The sequence below is a fragment of the Ochlerotatus camptorhynchus genome, unplaced genomic scaffold (genome assembly GCF_037179485.1).
Source record: "Ochlerotatus camptorhynchus isolate MF236.1 unplaced genomic scaffold, CSIRO-AGI_Acam_v1.1 ptg000432l, whole genome shotgun sequence".
NCBI classification, from domain to species: Eukaryota; Metazoa; Arthropoda; class Insecta; order Diptera; family Culicidae; genus Ochlerotatus; species Ochlerotatus camptorhynchus.
This window is the reverse complement of record NW_027040918.1, coordinates 5,677,603-5,698,884: the sequence shown is the minus strand read 5'-3', so window position 1 is coordinate 5,698,884 and position 21,282 is coordinate 5,677,603. Positions and strand designations below refer to the sequence as shown.

Sequence of the window (21,282 nt, the reverse complement as noted above, 5' to 3'; positions counted from 1 at the left end):
ACCTTTGAATTCACCCAAAGTTCTGCACTAATACTTGTGCAATTCATAAACGTCAGAGAAGTCTATTGTAATATTATGAGCACTAGCGTGCACAGGAATCTTGTTAAGGAGGGGCAATTTTTTTCTATGGTGCATTTAATCTGGGGATGGAGAGTACTCCAAAGTGCGTGGGAGATGGTGCTGTCCACCCACCACTATTTCCCTACTGTTTAATTTAGGTAATTTTATTTATTTTTTGCTCCGGTGGTGGTTCATCTTCTTCAATGCAAACTGCGGAAATTGGCAATTTAATCGCATCGACGATTAAGAACCGTCTCAAAGTACCGTCAGTCGGGGTGACAGAAAATGATGCCGAACATTCAACATGTTTAAAGATGATATAAAAGACGAATCCGAATTTATTGCAACGCACATAAACAGCTGTAACTTTTTAACAACGGTAACAAATGACTTGAAATTTTCAGAGAAGATTTTTAGACAAATTTTTAGTAAGACAACAATAGACCAAGGTTCAATGGCAAACTAATACCCACTTTTCAATTAGGGAATCAAACAGCTGTCTTTAAACTTTGCACAATTGCGGAAAAAGTCCATCCTCAGAATTTCTTGAGGTTCTTTTCGAAATTTTTAGAGCTCTATGAGCTCTTTTGAAATTCTTCTCAGAAGTCCTCTGGAATTATTTTTAGAACTCTTCTTGACTGTTACTCAGGGCACCTTGGAACTGAAATTCTCTTAGAGTTTCAGAAGAATTTCCTCAAAAAAAATGTTCCTGGAATGAGCTAGAAATTATCGGTACTTCCTTGAAATTTTCCTCAAAATCCCTTTGGCATTTCACTCAAAATTTAATTTTCTCAGTATTCTTTTCGGAATTATCTAGGAACTATCTGTAGGATTCACTAAAAATTACACGCAGAATTTTCTTGAAATACTCCCCAGAAATCATTTGGAACTGTCCTCAGAATTCAATATCCTTGAGGTTCTTCTCGGATTTTTTTAGAACTCTCCTAAAAGCTCTTTTGAAATTCTTCTCAGAAGTCCACTGGAATTATATTTAGAATACTTCATGATTTTTTCTCAGAATTGGAATGAGCTAGAAATTATCCTCGGAATTCGCTTGAAATTTTGCTTAAAATCTCTTAGAAATTACACTCAAAATTTGATTTTCTCGGTATTTTTTTCGAAATTGTATTTGAACTATCTGAAAAATGCACTAAAAATTATCTGCAGAATTTTCTTTGAATTCTCCCCAGAAATATTTTGGAACTGTCATAAGAATTCAATATTCTTGAGATTCTTCTCGGAATATTTTAGAACTTTTTTTTTTCTCAGAACACTTTGGAACTGAAATTCCCCTAAAGTTTCAGAAGAATTTCCTCTGCATTCTCCAGAAAGTCTTCCCAGAATGAACATGAAATTATCCTCGGAACTCCATTGAAATTTTTCTCAACATCCCTATGGAATTTCATTCAAAATTTGATTCTCTCGGTATTCTTTTCGAAATTATCTTGGAACTATCTGCAGGATTCACTAGAAATTGTTCGCTGAATTTTCATGGAATCATCCCCAGAAATCTTTTCTTTTAGAACTGTCCTCAGAATTCAATACCGTTGAGGATCTTCTCGGAAATCAAGTTTAAGTAGTCCACCCATTCACCAAATCGTTGTACTTTTTCTATCATAAATGTTCAATAAAGCTTGCCCCTCCATTCACCAGAACTGTGCAATTTTTACATCAGGCCTCTCCATGCAGCAGATTGTTGTAAATCTTACACCAGAAAATTTCAATACAAACTTGCCACCAGAAAATTTCATTTTATCAGAACGATGCAAATTTACCACCGTTAATGTTCAATAAAAAATGCTTCTCCAGTCTTCTGATTGGTTCAGATTTCCTTTTTCCATTTTTTTTTTCATCAGACATTTTCAATATAACTTGCTTTTCCTATCATCAGAATGTTGCAGGTTTTCCACCAAATAAAGCTTGCCCCTATTTTTAGATTTTTCATCATAAATTTTCAGTACAGAAGCTTCCCACCAAACATCAGAATGGTGCAAATTTTACACTAGAAATTATTATTAAAGTTTGTTTCTCTATTCAGCACCAGGATGCAAATTTAAGGTGATACTCTAAGGAAGTCTTAGCGTGAAACTTCAAAGGCACAAATGTCAGCTTCCACAAAACATACAAATTTGAAATTGCTACTCCTTGTTTGCTGTGCTACTACAAACAGAGAGTAGCAATTTCAAATTTGTATGTTTTGTGGAAGCTGGCATTTGTGCCTTTAAAGTTTCACGCTAAGGCTTCCTTAGAGTATCACAAGACCAAAATTTTTCAAAAATCTTGCTAATCCGTTCACCAGAACGGTGCAGATTTTCCACCAGATGCTTAATTTTAAATGAAGCTTGTGCCTTCATTTACCAAACCAGTGCAAGTTTTTCACCAGAAATTTTCCGTTCATTTAATTTATCAGAGCGATGCAAATTTTGCAGAACTTTTCAATAAAGCATGCCCCTCCATTCACCAGAACGGTGCACCAAAAATTGTCAGTGAAGTTTATTTCACAATGCACCTTTGTGATGTAATTTTCAGGCTGTGCCTATTCATGCACCAGAATGCTGCAAATTTTCCACCATAAATTTTCAATGAAGCTTGCATTCATCAGATCGATGCAAATTATGCACCAGAAAAATGAATAAACCTTGCTTTTACATTCACCACAGTGTAGCGAACATTCCACCAGAAATTTTCAGTTAAATGTGCACCTCCAAATTTTTAGCGTGATTCAATTTTTTCAATTTTCATTCGTGAATCACAGCATTCAGGTGGATCTTCTAATCGAGCAGTGTTTGACTTCCATCGAGTCTGGCCAGATCTGTCTTGACGTCCGGGAAGAAGAATCGAACCGGTTTGCTTTTGTGGTTGGCGTATTTGGTTGTAATTTTTTTCAATTAGCTTAGCTTTCGTGTAATGCAGGGTTCTAAAAATGCAGAAAAACAGCTAAATAACCGAGGGTTTTGAGAATGATATGGGTCTTTTCAATGAATGTCACATCCTTCCCGAGGGTTGATTTGTTTTCCGTCATGAAAGTCTTCAACGTGGGCAGAAACTTCACCGGATCAGCATCGCTGGCTGAGAATTTTTCCACCTCCTCACCGGTGGCGGGGTTGAACATCCTGATATAGGGCTCTACTGGAGTGCACCAACGGCGCCGGGCTCTAACACAATTTGAATGTGGAAAGCTAAGATACGATCTGAAGTTATAGAATTGTGGGATTTTTTTACCGAGAACTTTGAACTGTGAAATAAGAATGAGTTTGGAGTCGTCACATAAACATTAACCTTGATGGGCAAAGAAACGGTCATCCAGAAGATCCAGAACATCCGTAAAAGTGGTCAATCTATGATATTGATTGACATTTCACTTTTACTTTCTTTTGTGGTGGGTATTGCACGCAAAAAAAAAGTTCCGGTATTCGATACGATACCACGATAACCTGAACTGCTAGTTCATTTGAATTCATGGCTCCCATATCCATGAACTTAGTTCACGTCTGTTCAGCGCGACGATTTCGTAACGCTACAGAAAACACTAAATAAACCATGATTTTGTGATCCATGCAGAGTGCTAAGATGTCAAGAATAGAGTGTTGATTATAAGTGAATGCAGCTGAGCCGTTTCATCAGAATGTGGCTGGGCTGAGTCATTAAACTGGCCGTAAACCTCAAAGAAAAGGATTCCCAAACGCATCTGTTGTCCTCTCTCCCACCACTTCGATGGAAGTCAAGATGGTGTTGATTTGTTGAGCTGAAAGTGTGCCCATTCCATCTGCAGGACAGACACCTGTTGCCTGCTGCCAGCTTGGGGTATGCGTGAAACCTCGCATTAAGTCTTCCGTTGTTTTCCTTCCACTTCCCCACTCCATTTAAAATATTGAAAATTATTTTAATGTCGACATTTTAAACTCCATGAACCATGTTGTCGTTTTCGAGAACAGGTTCACGATATCAAGTATAACTCATGAACATAAGTCACGCTTACCTGAACTAGATTATGATTTTCAAACCAGAGTTCACGATTCTATGACTTTTTTTTGCCTTTGCTGGTGCCCGGTGCATTAAGTTTATTTTGCGGAACAATGTTCACGAGTTCATGATTATTCATGATGTAGGTACTAACGTAAACGAAAAATTGACTTATTCCGAAAATCGTGACTTGAGGTTGATGAATTTCGGAACGCATTTTTTCCTGTGTACAGTCTCTTCAGATTCAGATTCCCATGCATCCAGTTTTCTTTATCTCGATTGTTCTTTACACACAATTAAGTTTATTTCACCCACCTAGGCACTAAAGTGTGAGAAGCCAAGAGTCCCATGTATTCAATTTTGAATAGTCGGTGGGTAAAAATTACTTGATTCTTGGACTCGAACGTTGCGATTATTAGTCATATGTATTACTCACTCGTCTGTCAGTATTTGGGAAAATAATCAGGCTAAAGGCATATAAGAATTGTTAATAGCACGACAACTCGATTTCATCTGCCCTTTCTGTTAGACCGTTTCTCATGCACATCAGAACAACATGCCGCAACGTAGAAAGTTTGGCAGCCGAGTGATAAATAGGGGTGTTCGTTGCGTTGCACACTGAAAACGCAGCTAACTCAGAGAGTGAATAGCTTTTACTCGGTTGTGAGTCACTTTTACTTATTCGTATGAATTTTTTTCTTAAAGCGTATGTTATTAAACGCATGAGTAACCTACGATTAGTAAAAGACAATCATTATCTGAGCAATATTCGTTTTCAATGTATTTAGCTTGCCATCTCGGCTAGAAATTGGCTATTGGAAAGGGGCTGTTCATAAACTACGTAGACCGATTTTTTGGGGTTTAAGAACCCCTCCCCCTAACCCGCGTAGACAATCTTCCATACATTTTATTGGAAATTTGTGTGGATCGTAGACATTTGTCAAAAAGAGTCTACGTAGTTTATGAACAGCCCCAAAGTCAAGCTCAGTGTGCAATTTGCATCAAATTCAGGTTTATGTATTCAGTGAAGTTATTCGGATGGACAATACATATCGCATGATTGGACTTTTACTTAGAATTCACTCACCATGCAGCGCTAGTAGCATTAGATTCAAAAGGCTTGCTTATGCAGTCTACACTCACTGAAAACGAATCTTATTCAGAGAGTGAGTCACTTTTACACAGGTTACTCATGTGCTATCTGCATTCATCTATTCTCTTCATCGACTATCTATTTCGGTAATAACTCAATTTCAAAAGCATTCCTTGCTGCGTTCAAAGTTCTAAGCGCAAGACAACAACTTCTGCTATCAAACTGAATGGCAAAAAGAGAACGATATATGTTTGCGTAGGCGTGGTTATCAAAAGAGAAAGTCGATGAAGAGAATTGATCAAAGCAGATAGGACCTTTTGAAATGAGCAAACATACTTACTCTATGAGTTAGCTTCGTTTTCTGTGTTTCGATTAGATAGGAGATTGCTATCTCTAGTAATGTTATTCACCTGGATAAGACCTATTGTATACTGGACACAGGGTGAGCAATGAGCCGGGAAATCGGGAAAAAGCCGGAAATTCTAAATCACCGGGAGAAGTCCGTGAATTTCGATCATGAACCAGGAAAAATATACTTCGTCCTCTCCTTGGAAAATAATTATCTTCTCAACTACTAGGTTTTCCGGATACAATCACTTTGAAGAACTTATTCGATAATTTTGATGAAAATTCCAAAGAAATTTAGAGAAAATTTAAGAATGAATTCTAGAGATAATAAGGGAATGTAAGATACAAATTCAAATGGAATTTTTGGAAGTATTTTTATAGAGTTTTGACTACAACGTGAAGTCAATTGTTTAAGTTCAAATTAGAATTATTAGGTGGTTCTGTGTGAAATTACATGACAATTGTAAAGAGGATTACAGGGTAATATTTAATGAATATTCCAAATAAATTTCGAGAAGAATGTAAAGAGAGTTCTTATGAGAATGATGACTTCAAAGAAATTCCGAGAGTATTGAATTCTGAGGGGATTAGAAAGATAATTTCAAATGAATTCTTATAAAAGTTCCAAGGGACATCCGTGAAAAATAGTAATGGTTTCCCATTTTGAATTAAATTTCTAAACCATTTATTTTGTCATTTATATATGAATGAATGGAGCAGAAAATCTCGTAGTTCTACGTCAACAATGCGGTCGTGCTTCGGACACAACATTCAATTTTTTTTCTACTAAAATACACCACTTAAGTTGGACCAACAATGCTGCGTCACCGTCAGCGTTGACGAAGGTGTTCGTCCGTCAAACGACAGATGTAACACATGTCAAGTTTCTTTTCCTCCGACATATCTACTTGGTGACTTCACATCGCCGCTATGTCAGTCCGTCAATTTTGATCAGATCAAATTTGATACTGACCCTGACGGTGACGCAGTATTGTGGGTCCTGCTTTACTTTAAGACAGCAATACGCTATCTAGTAATCCACAAAAGATACATTGGTTAATTACATAAGTTAAATCTCAAAATATGGCAAATGTTTTCAAAAACTGATACCGTGATGAGTTCTACATATTTTCATTATCATTTCGGTACAAAAAGAGTGGAGGAGAGCGATTGTGAATTGCGTAAGAGTTATTAAACAATTGTTCCTCCACTCTTTTTGCACCAAAATGTTCGTCAAAATATAGAATCTCACCATGGTAATAGTTTTTGAAAATATTTACCCCATTTTGGGATTTAATGTATGTAAAACGTCATGTTTTGAAGAATTTAATCCATGTATGTTTTGTGGATTACTAAATCGCGTAGTGCTGTCTTCTAGAAAATTGTGTTTCTGTAAAGTAAAAAAAAAAGTTTTCCTGAATATAGTATGGCTTGGAAAAATCTAACCAAAATAATAATACCGAAAAATCAATTTTAAGGGGACTTCCATAATTAATGCTTCATATCTCAATGAAAATGATATGCTAGAAAATGTGTGTCTTGCTAAAAGCTTATGGACATGATGAGTTCTACACTTTTGTAGAACATTTTAATTTTGAAAATCGCCTGTAAAAAAACTTAGAATTTTCAAGTGGCGTCCTAATGAGTATAATTTATGGACGACCACTACATCAGGTGCGCCTTCTTTTAACTAAAAACTTCTTTGAAGACACCAAAATGATCTTCATGTACTTTTTATTTATTTTGACGTAGGGCTACGTCTTTGATTTCTATATGGGGGTACACATTGTGAAAACCGAAAATGGAACATGTAACAAATTAAGAAAGATTTTGAACGTTAATAACTCAGCTGCCCCTGGTTCAATTTCAATAATTTTATCACCAATCGATCAGAAATATGGCTACGCATTGATAAAAATGCTTCCGAATGTTGATTTTCAACAAGAAACTATTGAAAAACTGGTAAGTGTCCAGCATTGTCCAAAAGCGTCGAATTAACTAACAAATCCACCAATTACCTACATGCATATGCTGCTTCCCCAGCACAGTCGTCGAGAGTAGTAAGTAGACGAAACAAGTCGAAGTGGCATTCGCCTCTGATCCTCGGGCGCGTGCGAATAGGGAGGATGTAATTGCGTAATATTTTGCACACTCATCGCCATACTCAGAACCACACGCTCCCAACGATCACACCACTGTGTGGTGGTGTTCGGTCGTCGAAATTAGTAGCAGCAGTAGCAGCAGTAGTAGTTGTTTCAGCGTGTGGCGTTGAAAATTGTTCTCCAGTAACAACGAAAGGCTGCCTGCAAGCAGCGAGCTGCAGAGCCCACATAAGCAGCCATCAAAGGAGGAAGAAGCTGCACCACTATGCTATGGATCGGAATCAGTAGCTCTTCGTGAGTCACTGCGGGTCGGTCATCTATGCCAAGCGTGTCACCCTCGCTCCAAACGACATACAGCTCGACAGCCTCATCCGTGTTGAACACCCAGCTCAGAATTACTCAACCATCACTACAAAACGGTCCTTTTCCGGGCCACCAAAAATTTGTTAAAGAGTATTATTTAGACATTGGTCAAGGTCATCAGTTCCCGCAAGCAGCTAGCTATCAAGGCTCAACCTGTCTATAGAAGGTGTGGAATTGTAGGCCTGAATATATTGGTGCAATTAGTTTTTCCTCTGTTTTCATTCCGCACGATTCGTTTCTTTCGTTTAATCAATCACCCTTGTAGTGACGTCGAAAATATTGTTTCAATCGGCGCTTACATATGAAATTTAATGTGGATTATAGAATTTTTTGTATGTTACCAAAATTTATGAATGGTTTGCCACTAAATGTTGAGATAATTTATTGATTATTGAATTATCACACTGTATACCATGAAAAAGCAGCCTGTTTGTGAGTTTTTGCCTATTTTCAAGTAAAGAGTTATCATAAAAAACAAATCGCCAGCGGGTATTTACGGGCGACTTTACAAATAAATAAAATCAAACAAAATCATGATGCAGAACTAGCTAGGTTTTTTTTTACTTCGTATTTCACAAAATTGCTTTCGAGTGTTAAGACATCGTCTCCCGCAAAGTTTACTTTTTTCCCTCTACCAACACATACATCAGGGCTAGATAGATCTCCACAGGATCTATAGAATCCACGCAATTTCAAAAAACTAATTTTAATTCTAAACAAGCCAAACGATTGGAAATTTATCTACCAATGTGCTGAAATGAACACTTAGCTAATTTTCAATAGGTTACTATTGAAAAATACCAAATTTCAACTGTTGCAATGGTGATCAAAATTATCACCGAATGACTGTAAACATCGCATTCCCTAACACAGACTTAAAAATCGAATTCGATGCGATCCCACTGAACGGTGCTCATTCAATCACCGTAAGTGGTGGTGTCCAGTCCAGCAGCAGCAGTAGTAGCAGCAGGAGTGCTTTCAACAACAACAACAACGAAAGGCTGCCTGCAAGCAGCGAGCTGCAGAGCTCATATGAGCAACCATAGAGAAGGAGGAAGAAGTCCCACCTCTAGGCTAGGATCGGAATCAGTAGCTCGTCGTGCTCAGCTCAGCATTACTCAACCATCACTACAAAATGGTCCTTTTCAGGACCACCATGTGGACATTTGTCAAGGTCATCAGTTACCGCAAGCAGCTAGCTATCAAGGCTCAACATGGTTTCTATAGAAGGTGTGGAATTGAAGGCCCGAATTTATTGGTGAGATTAATCATATTCTGACCATTTTCCAGAACACGCTGGTAGGAAGTGTTAAAAATCCATATAGAATTTGAGAGAAGTGGGAATAATTCGCTTTGGGTGTATATTCAGTCCCCAGAAAGCCAATAAAATCAAATTCGTGAGAAAATTAGCTCTCACGAGCTCAATCTGTCGAAGTCCCTCCTTTTTTACATATTCTGCACAAACGATACTTTCCGCCCCGCCCCATTCATATAATTCGGAAGGAAATCCTGTGAGGGGTTAATTGAATAAACTTAAAAATTCATAAATAACAAAAAATTCAAAATACACCTTTTAAAGTCGGGTAGATGAATCGAAAATACTCAAGTTGACAGTCCCTTGGATTCTCTTCATCAAATTTATCTTTGAAATAAATACTACAAATTTGATACGCTTACAAATAAAAAACGGAAAGAGTTAAGATAATTGATGATTGATCAATTAAAAGAACTAAATGTTCACATTTGTTCCGTCCACTAGTGGTCCTACGTCAAGCTTCCGTTCGTACCCCTAGGCACAGACCCTTCTACTTTTTTTTTCTGAAATTCGCCATTGAAAAACACTGCACACTTATTGTATACCACCTTAAAGTTCTGAAAATGTAAAAACTGGCAATGATTTATTCATTTTTCTGTGGGAAGTTTATACTACAGCTAAACTTGTGATTCACAATCCTTTTAGGTTTAGCTCAGTTTTTTTTCTGTTTTTACGTGCCCTGGCGGATAGATTTTTTCAGTCCCATTTCCCTAAAGTGTCGCATAGAAGAGTTGCTCAGTCTGGCTAGACGTGGCAGGCGACGACGGTGCTAAAAACATCAAAATTCCGCATCTCACCTCCCTCCGTACGCAACGATAAGGTTCATGACGGAGACGGAGGTCGGTCAAACTGGATGAAAATTTAATCACCGATATTTGTTTTCGTTGTCGACTCTAGAGAGAAAGAGCTAGAGCCAAGCCAACTGTGCGATGTTGGATGTGAGTGTGTCCATTATTTTTCCGTTCATGCAGTGATTTTCTATTCCACACCCTCCCGACGCACGTCGTCGTGTCATAAAATCCAGTGAGTGAATCAAGTGAAAAAAAAGCAGAAAGAGGAAAATTTTGTCGGTGAAAAAGCTTGCATAAATGCTAATAAATATTCAGTGAGATAAAGCGTAGCACAAGTGAACGACGACAAAGGCAGTGTTGAAGCAGTCAGTGCAAGGAAGCAAAAAAGGAGTAAATTAACTTTATACAGAAGCGGTGCTACACGGACACGGGCGGATATTGGATCGTCCTCGTACGACGCCTTTCAGCAAAATTGGCCACTCCAAAAGGAGGTGAAAAGCTCCCTGGGTCGATGTGCGATAGCGAATAATCCATAGCGTGTGCGACCAACAACGGAAGAAGCAAAAGGTATGTGAACAATTTTGTTGAGGAAAAATTACTCCTCTTTTAAGCTCTCATTTGTTTTGGGACGTGACGGAATTAGGATCGTGATGTAGTTGTTATTGGTTGGGTTGTTATTTTTAAATATAAACTACCAAGCGACGCTGAACGTGGCTGAAGGCAATTCGACGGACGTGGATTAGACCTCTGTATGGTGTGATACGTTGAACAGTAACATAATCTATAGGTTCCTTTTTTTGTGCTAATTCTATGATTTTTGTTTGACAAATATAGACTCAAAAATAATAGTTTGCATACGTATATTATGACTACTGACTGTGAACTTTGGCAGTCAAACTATCGATCGATCGGGGCCTCCCTTAGCTCAGTCGGTAAAGGCGCAGCTACAAAGCAAGACCATGCTGGCGGTGCATGGGTTAGATTCCCGGTCTGGTCTAGGAATTTTTCGGGTTGGAACATTTCTCGACTTCCCTGGGCATAGAGTGTGATTGTACTTGTCACACAATTATAATAATGCAAAAATGGTACAGGCATCGAAAGCTCTCAATTAATAACTGTGGAAGTGGATCTATAACACTAAGTTGAAAGCACGCAATAAGCTAATATGCAATAAGCAATAAGTTGGAAATGCGAATAAGAAGAAGACTATCGATCTTTTTGAGAAAATGAAATGTCTAAGGCCAGTGTATATTCGTATTCGATCAATTAGTGATAGATTGTAATCTAAAAGGTGCACTAGAATAAGTGGGTCTATAATAGGCAGGTATAATTTATGCATAGGGAAAGCCGTTAGCTAATTAGATAGTATTGGAATTGCTGGATTCAGACTTGTGTGGACCAAACAATGTATCAGTGCTTGCTAGTTAAATTACCCAATTATTCCACGCAAAGAGATTTTGCTAGGACAACCCATTCAAGGTGGACATATAGGAAACTAAATGTTAATGTACCAATTGAATTTTGTTAGTTTCTTGGCTCAGATACCCGGCCCCAAGCAATTTTATTTTGAACTTAATTTTCCCTTGTTCCTTTGACGTTGTGTGTCGACGGCAGGGATTCCAGGTGCATTTTGAAAATATCTTCATCGAAATGGACAAACGTCTTCACATGTCGTCATCAATTCTTTTCAGATTTGGTTTTGTTCAGATTCATAAAATTGAATCTTTATAGAAGTTCAGGAAAGTTAACTTCTGTCTCGCATTTCAAGCTTATCGCATATTAGCTTATTGAATGCTCTCAAAACTTAGTGTTCCATAGATGCTCTTCCACAGTTATTAAATGATAGCTTTCGATGCCTGCACCATTTTTTTTGCATTAGTATAATTGTGTAGTAAGTACAATGATACTCTATGCCCAAGGACGTCGAGAAATGTTGTAGCTGCGCCTTACCCGACTGGGTTAAGGGATTTCATTTAAATTATATACTAAAAGAAGTTTATAGAGATCCTCGTAAAACAAATTGGGAACTGTATAGCTCAAGTATGAATAGTCGACATAAGCCCATCTTAAACAATATTGTTTCCATTGCATTTCTAGGAAAAGTTGAGAATGACTTACTAACTAATATGAATCAGGCTTTCAATGCCTGCTGTCCTACAAAGGAGCTCTCGATTAATAGAGATGTTTCCCAGACTGATCATTTGCTCTGCTTGACCCGTCAAGCAGTTCAGTTCGGTTTTTGCTCGCTCTGTTGAGTTGTTCGATTAGTTAATAGTTTGTTCCAAACGTTCGCAGATTTACTGCGGTCCAGAAGCAGGCTTCGTGTGAAAGCGGTGAAGAAGAACAGTAGTGACGGTAGCTCGAATGTACCTATTTCAAGAAGAGGAAGAATTATCAGGGCCAGTCAGATGGTGTAAGTGGACTCGACGATGCCACCACTATGAACGTAACTGACGCCGTCAACAACGAGAATTCTGCCGGTCCGAGTGCGGCAACAATGAAGCTTCCCCCACTGTTGAGTGGTCTACTAATGTAACCTATCTCGGGATCTGGTTCGATGAAAAGCTCCTTTTCCGTTCGCTTCTTTATTCCTCTCATCAAACGCTGCACACCTCCGGCGTCAACTTCCTTGGCACATTTGTTCCACATTTTGGTCATCTGAATCGCGTCCCGAGCCGTTTTTCCACTTTTCTTAAGCTTACGCTTCATTATTGCCCAAAATCTCTCGATGGGCCGGAACTGTGGGCAGTTGGGTGGATTTATGTTTTTATCGATGAAATCTACGTTAATATCACGGTACCACGGATGACTTCCCGACTGTAGTGGCAACTCGCCAAATCTGGCCAAAACTTCACGGGACCTTTATGGGCTTTAATGAAAGGTAGTACGTGGTTTTTGAGGCATTCTTCCTTGTACAGCTTCGAGTCCATCGTTTTATTCGCCACGAACACTTTGGTCTTTGCTCCGCAGCTGCATATCCCTAGCCAAATCATCAGTTGTTTGGCAAATTTGTCCATAAAAGCAAACTTAAACTTCGCAGGAACATCTCCTCGTGCCGTCGCCATGTAGAATTTTTGGCCAGAAAGCTGTCCGAAATTCATTTTATTTATTTATTTATTTATTTATTTATTTACGATCATCGCCTTCGACTAAGTCGCACAGACTGAACTACTTAATACTATTTTCTAGACTTAATTCCTAATCCTATGTGAAAATACAGTTTTGGACATGTTAAAATCGAATTTGTCGTCAACTTCATTAAAAGCCCGGAGACACGAATCAAGTGGATTGTGATGCCCATAGTTCGTCCTGTGGTACGGAATTGCCAGTAGAGGTGAACTTCGGAAGCGACGTGGAGGAATGTTGATCGGTATCTGCTCAAGAAGTGCAGGACAGTCAATACCTCCTGTGATGACATCAAACACGAACATACGCTGCATTTTAATTCGCCTCGATGACAGACTTTCTAAGTTGATCAATCGGCATCGGTCGGGGTAAGAAGGAAGATTTACTGGGTCAGTCCAGGGAAGCTGGCGTAGAGCGAATCGTATGAATTTCCTCTGCACACGCTCAATTGCTAAGATCTGCGTCGCGTAGAATGGTGTCCATACAGGAGCAGCATACTCCAGGATACTTCGCACCAACGAACAATATAACGTTTTGATGGCGTACACATCAGTAAAATCTGAAGCATGTCGACAAATAAATCCGAGTGCAGAAAATGCTTTGGCGCTTATAAAAGCTACATGTTCGTTAAACTTCAATTTTGAGTCAATAGTAACGCCCAGATCACAAATCGATAGAACTCGCTCCAGTATGACGGATTCCATTTTAAATTGATGGACAATGGGCCTGGTGCATCGCGTAAACGAAATAACTTTGCATTTGTCCCTGTTCACGCACATTCCATTATCGCTACACCAAACGAGCATAACGTTTATGTCCTCTTGCAACGCCATGCAGTCTTCTGAAGAAGTGATGACACGATAAATCTTCAAGTCGTCGTCAAAAGAAAGGTTAAAAGAAGAGAGCAGCATACACAAGTCATTTACGAAGATATTGAAGATCAGTGGCCCAAGAACGCTTCCTTGGGGTACACCGGACGTGATGTTGAACGGCTGGGATTGTGCCGCATTCACTACAACACAACCGGTTCTGTCCGACAGGTACGAGAACAACCACTGCGTTATCCATTCCGGAAACCCCATGTGTACCATTTTGTCTATGACCAAGATATGTGGTACAGTGTCGAAGGCCTTGGCGAAATCTATATAAATCGAATCAACTTGTTGTCCATGTTCAACTTCGCGAGACAAGGTGTTGACGTAACACATCAGATTTGTAGTCGTGGAGCGTTGTTTCATGAAACCATGTTGGCTGCCGGAGATTAATGAAGATACGGCGTTATACAGAACCTTATGCACCAGTTTTTCGAACATTTTGCTCAAGCAACACAAGACAGAAACACCTCGATAGTTCGTGACTCGATTACAGTTGCCGGATTTGTAGATTGGAATGATAGAAGCTGAATTCCAAGCCACTGGGAACATCCTGTCATGCAGCGAACGGTTGAATAGAGATGTTATGGGAGATGCAAGTGCGGTGGAGCAATTCTTCAGCAGCAAGGGTGGTATACCGTTCATTCCAGGTCCTTTATCAACGTCGAGTTCTTCAATGGCTTTCACCACTTCGACAACGGAAAACTGAACGTCGGGTAGATTTATGTCTGGTGAAGCAATATGGGCAAAGCGGTTGAAGAGAGAAACAGGCGATGATTTGCTAAATACGCTCTCGAAGAACTTGGCGAATAGGCTTGCTGCTTCCTAATTAGAGCTAGCGATGGTTTCGTCGTATTTAACGTTAGTTGGAATGCGAGTAGCCGATTTTTGGCTTCTGACAAAATTCCAGAAACATGAAGGATTTTGCTTGACATTTGATTGAATCTTAGCCATGTAACTTTCATACGTGGAAAAGAGAAGTGCCTTGTACGTTGTTTCCACTTCCTGAAGGTTATTCCGCTCACTATCGGACTTCATCAGAAAGAAACGGCTGCGTGCTTTCCTGAGGACGTTTAGTAGATGGCGTAGTTTAGAGGTCCACCATGGCTTGTTGTAGACTGAAGAAGCTCGTTGTCTCTTTTGAGGTACTTGGTCACTAAGAACTTCGTAAAGTTTATCATAGAAAGCTGATACAGACTCGTCCAATGATTCCCGTCACAGTAGAGCATCCCATTCGATGTTTGAGAGCACGTCATCCAAACGACCAAAATCACAGACTGAAAATTAAAGTTGAATCTCACATCCCCATCGTCCGTTGTGATTGTGCCATTACAGCTTTCGTCAAGAAGCAAGATAAATGGTGCGTGATGGTCGTCAATTCGTAAAGGTGGAGTTGAGGGTACAATGAGGTCAAAGTACTCCCGTAGATTGACAAACACAAGATCGAGGAGTCTGCCATTAGTATTCACAACATCGTTGATCTGACGCAAACCAGAGGCAAACATATTTTCTGTGAGGCAACGTTCTATTTCTGAGAAAACTTTTGACGGGATAAAGCCGTTCACGTCATCGTCTGATTGCCACCGTAAACTTGGAAGATTGTAGTCTCCTAGTGTCAGAATCACATCAGCTGTTGACGAGTTTTCCGAAATTAGCTGCACTGCGTTCACATGAGCGTAATACAGGTCGAGGGACGAATTGGGAGGAAGATAAATGGCAATGATGTAGAGCGAGCGGCGTCCAGATTCCACACGAACTGAAACTTGTTCGAGTTGCTCACAATTTATCGGCGAAGTAGGTTCACAGACTATATGCCTTTTGACCGCGATCAGCACACCGCCTCCCCGTGAGTGAATACTGGTCGACGTGCTACGGTCGCATCGAAATATGGTATACTCGGACGAAATTTCTGCGCTGTCGATATCAGACCTGAGCCAAGTTTCAGTGAACACGAGAACATCGTAATCACAACTCGATAAAAGCAAGAGAAGACGGTTTTTGGTACGCAAGCCTCTAACGTTCTGATTGTATACCGACAACAACCGGTCAGATGACACGCCATTCGAACGGCTCTTCACTGGTGAGGTAGATCCGAGAGCTTCCGTGGTGCGTTGGTTGGCAGATAAGCCCACATTCGATGACAAGCGGCAACTGGAATCGACCAATGTCACGGGAAGTAAACTGTTTGAAACGTGTGCATACTTGCCTGCGATGGCGGCTTGGAGGACCCCTTCCCCGCACTCATACATAGGACCGGGATGTTTGCAGGGCGCTGGCCGCAATTGCTCGACTGTGACGAGGGGTTTTGGGGCTTCCATGAAGCTTGCAGGCATGCATCCCGGTGACTCGACGAACACTGATGAAATAGATGTCCCTGATTGGGCACGATTACGTTGATTGGCTTCCGTGTGACACCACTGAGCGGCTGCATCGAATGGGGTTGACGTTGAACCGCTAGAAATGGCAGACGTTACCGGAGGCAAATTGTTCTCGTTGTGCGAATACTTGACGAAGGTTTCATCGTCGATGAGCAGGAATCCTTGGTACTTCGTGAAAACCTGCTGGTAAAATTTCCGAGCTCGAGTTTTGGTGACGAAACTTTGCTTCAACGTTCTGTTTGGTTGCTTGCTGGCTCGATTAGAACGATATCCTGCTCGCAAACGAATCCTTCGAACGGTACTGCGAGCAGCATCGTATTTTTGTGCGATTTCATTTTCTGATAGTCCAGGGTTTGCTCTGACGGTTCTCAACACCTTCTGGTTCAGCTTGCGGTCATATGTTCCACTACGACGCTTACCTTGAGGCACTCGATCCACGCTCTGTCGCTCCCTGAAACGTTTGAACACATCATACACGGTTGATTTGGCGATTTTCAACGTTTTTGCTATTTTTATTGCGGACCACGTTAGATTATCACCGTGGGTGTGCAGATTTTTTTCTCTCTTCTCGACTTCCATCTGGAATAATTTTTGACTCACTGCACGAAACACCGTGCAATTTATACCATAGAAAGTGGGCGCCTGGGTAAATAAACCGCTGTAAAATAATTCTTGCAGCGGTCACTTTCCGTGCCGCTGCAACAAATAAGTGATCCCGGATTCTAAGTGGACAGAACTTTACAAACAAATTATAGCACCTGCAATCCTACAGACTCATAGGAACGAAATCCAAGTCCCTCAGAATAGAGTGCTGAGGATGGTCCTTGATCGTCCTTTCGACACAAGAATTTCCGATCTCTACCCAAAGGCGAATGTTCCTGAATTAAATTTCAAAATTGAGGACATTAAGACTAGGTTTATGCAGAAATGCAATACATCAGAACATGCTTTGATAAGCAATTTGTATATAGTAGGGTAGGTGTATATAGTAGTTGTAGGTTAGTTGTAGTTGTGAATAGTAGTTTTATGCAGTCTCCTTTTTAAAATTTATAACAAACCAATCCCACCAAGGTGGTCATTCTCTAAGCAGGCCTAATAGGACTAGGAACTGTAATTAATAATAATTGAAATTTCGAAAAAACTAAAGTTGAAAAGACACGTCTATGTCACTTGAAAATTGAAACATGTAAACCACACAAATTCAAGAAGATTAAATGAATTTTTTTTTTTTTTTTTTTTTTTTTTAATAATTCGTTTATTTTTCCAGGCTCATTTGCTGTAGCTTTGCGGAGCCGATATTCATTGTTTAGATAACAAAATTACTTAAAACTAACGTTAGTAAAGCGGGGGCCGATTACTCGCGGCTATCTCGAGGTTAGGGGTAACAAATTGTAACAAATGGATGGCAGGGTAGGGATTGTGAACACAAGGTTTGGAGAGCAATGTGCTCTTGATCTCGAACTAGGCGACACTCTGATGAAAAAGACAAACATGGGGGTACACCGATGGGTAGCTAACAACTTGGGAGAACACAAGATGACACTAACTTCTAAATCCTCAAATCTATCCGTTTTAAAAACACATAAATTAAATTCAAATAGTCAAGGTCTCGGCTCGCCAAGACATCTCTAACGGGTATCGCGGGTTGTTTTCCTCGGGCCCTGAGGGATGTGGATAACTCAGATCTGGCAACACGGTGTAAGGTACACGACCAAACAACATGCTCGATATCGTGATAACCACTGCCACACGCACATAAATTGCTGCCTGAGAGCCCAATTCGATAGAAGTGCGAGTCTAACGAGCAGTGATTGGACATAAGCCTTGAAATAACGCGTATAAAGTCGCGGCTCATGTCCAACCCTTTGAACCATGGTTTGTTCGACACCTGTGGGAGAATAGAATGTAACCATCTTCCCAATTCACCATCATTCCATTTTTGTTGCCAACTGATGAGGACTTGCTGGCGAGCAATGGAGAAAAATTCGTTGAAGGCGATTTGTCGCTCAAAAATATCGCCTTCCATAGCGCCCACCTTAGCCAATGAGTCCGCTTTCTCATTACCCGGAATTGAGCAATGAGATGGGACCCAAGCTAAGGTGATAGTATAGGAGCAGTTAGATAAAGCACTCAGTTTAGATCGTATTTCAGGCAGGAAATACGAGGAGTGCTTCATCGGCCTCATTGAACGAATAGCCTCCAATGAGCTAAGACTATCCGTAAAAATGAAATAATGGTCAGAAGGTAGTGAGGCAATTTGCTCTACTGCGTAAAATATAGCTGCGAGTTCCGCAACGTATACGGAGCATGGTTTCTGCAGTTTATAGGAGGCGCTATGAAATTGATTAAATACACCAAATCCAGTGGAAGCATTTATGGTTGACCCATCTGTGAAAAATCTTTTATCGTTACTAACATGGTGGTACTTGATTGCAAAAATTGAGGGAACAACCATCGACCGATGGTGATCTGGTATTCCATGGATTTCTTGCATCATGGTCAGATCAAAATTTACAGAGGAACTATAGAAGGCTTGGAAGCAATCACGATTGGAGATTAATGAAGAAGGACCAACCTCCAGCGTCATGTACTCATAGTACAAACTCATGAATCTTGTTTGAGGATTTTGGTCGAGCAGCTTCTCAAAGTGTTCTATTACCAAAGGATTCAATACTTCACAACGGATGAGGAACCGGAAAGACAGCTCAGCGAAACGATCTGTCAGTGGGAGAACACCCGCGAGTACTTCGAGGCTCATCGTATGCGTCGAGTGCATACAGCCAAGCGCGATTCGGAGGCAACGGTATTGAACTCGTTGCAGCTTCAAGATATGTGTTTTCGCCGCGGATTGAAAGCAGAAGCTACCGTACTCTAGAACCGACAAGATGGTTGGTCGATACAACCTGATAAGATCTTCCGGGTGTGCTCCCCACCAAGTTCCGGTAATTGTACGAAGAAAATTGATTCTTTGTTGGCATTTTTGTTTTAGATACGCAATATGTTTTCCCCATGTGCATTTGGAATCGAACCAGACACCTAAATACTTGAAAGATATACTTTGAGTGATTGTTCTACCCTTTAGTTGAAGCTGTAACTGTGCAGGATGATGCTTCCTAGAAAAAACAACCAACTCAGTTTTCTCCGGAGAGAATTCGATACCCAGCTTCATAGCCCAAGTAGACAAATTGTCTAAGGTATCTTGCAATGGTCCTTGCAGGTCCGGTGCACTTGGCCCTATAACGGACACAACGCCGTCATCTGCAAGCTGCCTTAGCGAGCAATTTTCATCAAGACAACCATCAATGTCTTTAACGTAAAAATTATAAAGAAGGGGGCTTAAACATGAGCCCTGGGGGAGACCCATGTAACTAATTCGTGAAGTTGTCGAGTTTCCATGAGAAAAGCTCATATATTTCTCAGACAACAAGTTGCTCAAATAGTTGTTCATAATTGGTGAAAGCCCACTATCGTGGAGTTTATCCGAAAGGACATCGATACAAACAGAATCAAAAGCCCCCTTAATGTCCAAGAAAACTGAACCCATTTGCTGTTTTTGCGCATAGGCCAGTTGAATTTCAGTTGAAAGCAACGCAAGACAGTCGCTCGTTCCTTTGCCTCTCCGAAATCCAAATTGCGTATCTGAAAGTAAACCATTCGACTCGACCCATTTGTCTAGACGAAAAAGAATCATTTTCTCCAACAATTTCCGTATACAGGACAGCATCGCGATGGGACGGTACGAGTTATAATCCGACGCGGGTTTACCGGGTTTTCGAATGGCGATAACTCTTACTTGCCTCCAATCATCCGGAACAATGTTGTGCTCCAGAAATTGATTGAATAAGTTCAACAAGCGTCTCTTCGCGACGTCTGGGAGATTTTTGAGCAAGTTGAACTTGATTCTATCCATTCCTGGAGCTGAGTTGTTACATGAGAGGAGAGCAAGTGAGAATTCCACCATCGAAAACGGAGAATCTATTTCGTTACTACCCGACGGACTATCACGAACGTTGGTTTGAACCGACACCGAATCCGGGCAAACTTTCTGCGCGAAGCTGAATATCCAACTGTCTGAGTACTCCTTGTCTTCGTTGACCGGTGATGACGCGTTGCGCATTCTCCTGCCGACATTCCAGAGTGTTCTCATAGAAGTCTCTCTCGACAAACCATCGACGAACCGACGCCAGTAACCGCGTTTTTTGGCTTTAATCAAGCCCTTAAAAGTTTTCTCGAGGTCGGTGTACCGCTCGAAATCCTCGACCTTACCGTGTTTGCGGAAGCGTTTAAACGCGGCGGACTTCTCGCTGTTCGCGTCGGTGCAATCCTTATCCCACCACGGAGTGAGAGGTCGTTTGCGAACGAAAACACCCGGAACGCGTTTCGTCTGTGCTTGAAGAGCGCAGTCAACGATAAGTCGCGATAAAAAGGAGTACTCATCCAGCGGAGGGAGTATGTCAACCGAATCAGTACCACCGAGAACCGCGGACGCAAATTTTTGCCAGTCGATGTTTTTCGTGAGGTCGTACGCGATGTCAACCGAGCCAGTGGAAGATGAACCATTGGTAATAGAAATTTTGATTGGCAAGTGGTCACTACCGTAGGGATCTTGAATTACTTTCCACGAGCAATCCAACGATAGTGAACTCGAACTGAGGGAGAGGTCTAATCTACTTTCTCTTGCTGGAGGTTTGGCCACTCGTGTTACTTCCCCAGTGTTTAGAATTGTCATATTGAAGTTATCGCAAAGGTCGTATATCAGGGTTGAGCGGTTGTCATCGTACAGTTCCCCCCAGCCTGTACCGTGGGAGTTAAAATCTCCTAATATCAACCGAGGCTCAGATAAAGCTGAGCAGATATCTGAGAGACCTTGG

At 40.6% G+C, this 21,282-nt stretch overlaps 1 protein-coding gene across 6 annotated transcripts in view; it reads left to right on the top strand.

The window, feature by feature from the left end:
* Window positions 1–21,282, top strand: part of LOC135711393 (Kv channel-interacting protein 1-like) — a 271,759-nt gene that overhangs the window by 2,966 nt on the left and 247,511 nt on the right. For 3 of the 6 annotated variants that reach the window (XM_065234264.1, XM_065234269.1, XM_065234270.1), the window contains exon 2: window positions 10,269–10,602. The gene's annotated coding sequence lies outside the window, so the exon portion shown is untranslated. Of the gene's footprint in view, window positions 1–10,141; window positions 10,603–21,282 lie in introns of all 6 variants that reach the window. The other 3 variants (XM_065234265.1, XM_065234266.1, XM_065234267.1) reach the window with 2 other exon arrangements.